The 5,249-nt window shown below is 41.2% G+C and overlaps 1 pseudogene; it reads left to right on the top strand.

The window, feature by feature from the left end:
- The first annotated feature begins 733 nt into the window (after nucleotides 1-733).
- LOC117032322 (40S ribosomal protein S24-like) lies at nucleotides 734-1,105 on the top strand (annotated as a pseudogene).
- Nucleotides 1,106-5,249: the final 4,144 nt, after the last annotated feature.

Raw genomic sequence — 5,249 nt, 5'->3', positions numbered from 1 at the left:
CAACAACTTGACTTGGAAAAAGTCCTAGAAGTACACACTGTTCCCCAATAAAGTCCTGTTCCCCTTCCCCAATAAAATCTTTTTAAAAAAAAGTAACTTTGTCAATAAGTCAACAAACAGCAAGTGTGGCAAGGATGTGGAGAAAAGAGAACCCTTGTGCACCATTGGTGGGAATGAAAAGCAGTGCAACCACTATGGAAAACAGGTTTCCAAAAAAAAAAAAAAACACACACACATGTCCAAGTAAAATTTTTCAGAGCTCTATAAATTAACTAAATTAATTAATGATCCAATAATTATTTATTCAAGAAAAGTGGCTGGATCTCGGTAAAAAGGGCACACGCTGTGTGTGGTGTTCGAACTTGTTCTATTACCATCCTGTTTCAAATCAGCAAGTTTGCACCATTATTTGTTGAACAAATGGATGCAGTTTGCTCTGATGGATTAAGCATGAACTGGTTTGTGTGGTGAGGTCAGCTTATAAGCACATAGGAATTTTTTTCATGTAATTATTCCTTTCCTTTTTCTCATAAAAACCCCTTGCTTTCATCCTGTAATCGGGACATTATTTGGGTTTCTGTCAGAATCTATGTTCCCCTAATTGCAATTCTTTGATCCCAAATAAGTGCTTGTTGTTGTTGCTACTCATTTTGACTTTTTAACTTTAGGTTAATATACCAAAAGATGCTCTTATCGTTTTCTCTCCCTGGCTGCTTGAAGGTCCGCCGCCATCATGAATGACATAGTAACTATTCAGACCAGGAAGTTCATGACCAATAGACTACTTCAATGGAAACATGGTCATCAATGTCCTTCACCCTGGGAAGGCAATAGTACCTAAGACAGAAATTCGGGAAAAACTAGCCAAAATGTATAAGACCACACCAGACGTCATCTTTGTATTTGGATTCAGAACCCATTTCAGTGGTGGCAAGACAACTGGCTTTGGCGTGATTTATGATTCCTTGGATTACGCAAAGAAAAATGAACCCAAACATAGACTTGCAAGGAAAAAGACCTCAAGAAAACAGCGAAAGGAATGCAAGAACAGAATGAAGAAAGTTAGGGGGCTGCAAAGGCTAATGTTGGTGCTGGCAAAAAGTGATGTGGAGATTAGATGACAGAAGGAGTAAAAGATTCGGCAGTGACTTTGTGGATTGACCAGATTTTTCATGAAAGGACTAATAAACTAAAAACTAAAAAAAAAAAAAAAAAAAAAAAAGATGCTCTTATCATCGCCCTCACTCAGAAAATTTCAAGTTTTAGAAGCTCTGTGCCAGGATCTAGGGACAAAGACCAAATATCTATTTCTTATTGTATCACAGTATCACAGAGGCACATTGATTCTTTCACTAAAGAGAGAACCAGTCTACCAAATGGATGTGAGTCTCACAAATGAACTCAGCTGCACCCAGTCCAGAACCCAAAGAGAACTCAGTGTGAAAGACTATAAATAGCTTCATCCCAACTAACAAGAGAGGAAGTTGGGGGAAAGTTTATAATCTCCCATGGAGCCAGGTCCTATTTCCTGTTGAAATTATTTTAGAAGTTCCTGAATAAAGTCCATGTTCCCTTTCTGTGTTGTGAAGAACTGCTGCCCAAAATGACAGGCTGGGATTTCCCATCCACTCATCCCACCCCACATCCACCACCATCTCTAGCTCAGTTGGACCCTTGACATGTAATACTTGCTAGTAACTTTAGGGCAGAGGTCCTGTCTTATTCATCCTTATATTGTAAGCACCTACCACAGAGCCTCAGCATAGAAAACTCTCAATTATGTTGGAATGAACGGTACTAAAATACTTGTTGAATGAGGTATGTGTGTCTGGGCTCACAATCATAAGAACTTGAAAGTAGCTACAGTGAGATATTTGAGGGAATAGGTCCACGTGCCCATCCCAGGCTGAGCCTGCTCAGTCTGATGGAAAGAAGGATAGCAGATCTGAGTAGAGTGGCCAAGAACCAGAACCTTCAGAGAAGTCAGAAGGCCACTGGCCAATCCACATAGTACCAAAGAGTTGAGATCATACACGAACGGCCTTTGCTACTGGTTTCAGGATGTAGACTTGATCCAATGTGCCCTGAATCTGTGTATTCTTTGATTCAACATGCAATAAACCCAGGTGCAAAACCCCCGTTTGAAAGACACAAAGAGAATTAGGGCCGTCCAGAGCCAGCAGAGATCCTTTGGAGATGCACTGAGATCGCCATAATACAAAGTCGAATGGGCACGTGCCATAAGAGGGAGATAAATGAAATTCTACTTGACAAGAGGTCTGTTAACAATCATCTTCCAAGACAATTTTGATAAGAGAAGTTCTTTCTCACTTGTGACTTGTAAATATATATGCACAGTAGAAAGGAATTATGAAGTGTTGTTCAGGCTGGTCCCTCTGCTTAGAACACTGGCCTCTCCCCCACCCCTCTCTCAGTTAACTTCGTTCATCTTTAGGTCTCAACTCAGAAATCAGTTCCTCCATAATATCTCCTTTCATCCCCCCAAGGTCTGTCCTACATGCTCTGGGGCACGTAGCATTTCCCTTATCAGACTATTTACTACACTGTATCCTAATTATTTGGTAATTTTCTGTCCTTCTGATTAAAGTCTGTGAAGACAGAACTGCACTTGGCCGGGTCACCCTGTATCTCTGCTCAGGGATTGGTGCATAGTAGGCACACAGTGAATGTTTGATACGATTTCAATGTTTGATTTTGTATCAGTCAATGCAGAGCACATTTAAAGAGCCTCAGCAAAAATCAAAGTGGAATAACACTGAGTGGCCCATCTCCTCATCAATTTAACTGGAAATGAAAATGAATTAATGCAAATTTTCCACACCAAATATATAATTCAAGGCTATAAGCCCTAACCTTCACATATGGAAAGGTGTTCATTGGTACTAGCAGTAAATCATAGAGGAAATGAAGGTAGAGAGATAATTGGAACCCCAAATTATCCAACATCCGTCTATTCCTACCATTAGTCTCCCCACCACAATACTTTTTAATACAACCACTAATAAAGAAGGAGGGAAACCATACTGGGAGTTTCTTCTCTTCCCTCTTCTGCCTTCTGCCATCCGGGAGCCTTGAGAACGAGCTAGCAATAAGCACAAGAAGAATGAGGAATAAAACGAGTGAATAATCCCTGCATCTCAGCTTTCAGTTGTCATGCACTGTCAGTTTCTGACAAAAGATCAGAGTCGTGTCCAGTATTCAGGATTCCGTGTCTCCCGTCCTGGATCCTCTGCTCAAGAGGCTGCCCCAGATATGCTGCCTGTGCACTAAGAACCAGGATACCCTGGGAAGTGGGTCCAACTCCCATCAGCATCACTGTCACACACTCCTGGACAGCCACTGAATGTGACCCTGAGCACTAGGATGCAAAAAACAACCCGCGTCACACTTTTCAATGTAAATGCTCCGGTTTGATCTGTATCCGTGCAGACTGCTTTTTCTATAAGCCTGTCGCTGCATGTGATGCCTCTATTACATACACAGCCTCTGGCACCACGGACAAGGCTGAATTGCTGCCCAAAATCAGAACGTGCTCAAGCAGATCGAAATATGAAACAGTGCTTAAGCTGAGGTGGAGAGCAATTCAGAGGCACAGACATCTAACCCTTAACTCTTTCTTTGCTTCTGTCATTAATTTCCAATTGGACTGCGGCCGCCTAACTGGATGCAACATCACCACCCTCCTCCCTGCTCCTCAAAACCATTATCACCACCAAAAATCACCCAGATTCCACTACGTCATACAATGTGATTCACTGGATTCTAGCAGAGAGGCAATGGAAACCAACATGCATCTTCCATTTCCAAACAGAGTCCGGGAAAGCATCCCTCCTCTAACAAATGCTTGTTTTCAGGCACTCCCAGCCATCCCCAGGGGGTTCCCATGCACACCCAGATGGAGAGTGGACTTTCCATGGGTCACCCCCAGAAGGTTACCTCAGCTAAACACCAATTGTTATAGCAATGCCCACAGATTAATAAAGCATGTACAAAGAGACAGCCCTCTAAATAATTAGACTTCCTATTGCAGATCATGGGAAGTCATGCCTGATCCAAGACTGCCTGCAATTCTGGCTCCTTTAACCAGCACAGCTGGGGGCAAATAATGGTCTTTTGTTACGAATTTCAGGTGACTTTCTTAAAGCACAGGTGAGAAGCGCAGGACAGAGTAACTTCCAGTTCTCACCCGAATGCAAATGTGTTTCTCGGTCTGAGCTGGAAGGCACGAGTTTGGTGCCCATCAAAGCTCCCAACTAGAATGAATCCACGTTTGGGGAGGGTGAGAACAAGGACTAATGTTAGACTTTCTTGAATCCATATTTGGGGTGGCATGAGAAAAAGAACTGATAATGGACCTTGTAGGCACTGATTCTTGCAGCAGTTTTAAAAAAATATTGCTTATTACAAAAGTTATTAATGTTCACTGTAGAAATATAGACAAGCATAGGAAAAAATGAATAAATTAACAAAAGTCCACTTCCCAAAAGTAAATCACTTTTAAGATTTCAGTACAATTCATCCTTTCCATTTATGTGAGTGTGTGTGTGTGTGTTGTTGTGAGTACTATTTTGCAATTCATGTTTTCACTCTATAAAACTGCTATATTAACAATATTTTTGTGCAGTTTTAGAGACCATACATATGGGTACTAAAAAAAGCTAACATTTATTGAGCTAGGAACCTTGTTGTATTATCTCTCATTAAAAGATGAACTGAGACATTTTAAAATGTTTAAGACTTTATTTGAACAAAAATCAATTCAAATCAGGCCATGCCAAACTGGAAAATTAGGAGCACTCCACCAACAGAAAGTAGGGGTGACTTTTACAGAGAAAAGGTGGAAGCAAAATAAGGAAATTACTGATTGGCTCTAGCTTAAAATCTAGTTGGCTGTGGTTGGTTGGTTGTCCTTAGGTTTCCATTTAACTTGAGGCATTTACAGGCTTAGATTTGGTTTGGTTACCTACGGGGCTAGAGTCACATCAGTCTAATGGCCTCTTTGTTTAATTACCTTAACACTCTCTTAATCTTCACAAGGACTCCAAGTTAGACACTATTACATTTTACCATTTTTGAAATGAGGAAGCAGAGTTGTAGAGATAAGCTTTGTGACATCTATCTTCTGCTCCTCCTTGGCTTCTCCTCTTTCCCCTACACGATCCTCACACAAAGCAGACAGAAGACAGTTCCCGTCCCCTTCTCATACCTCTCCAAAACAGCTACCCTTC

This window comes from Rhinolophus ferrumequinum, chromosome 12 (assembly GCF_004115265.2).
Source record: "Rhinolophus ferrumequinum isolate MPI-CBG mRhiFer1 chromosome 12, mRhiFer1_v1.p, whole genome shotgun sequence".
NCBI classification, from domain to species: Eukaryota; Metazoa; Chordata; class Mammalia; order Chiroptera; family Rhinolophidae; genus Rhinolophus; species Rhinolophus ferrumequinum.
Note: the sequence above shows the minus strand (reverse complement) of the source record. Positions and strands in the feature narration are given on the sequence as shown.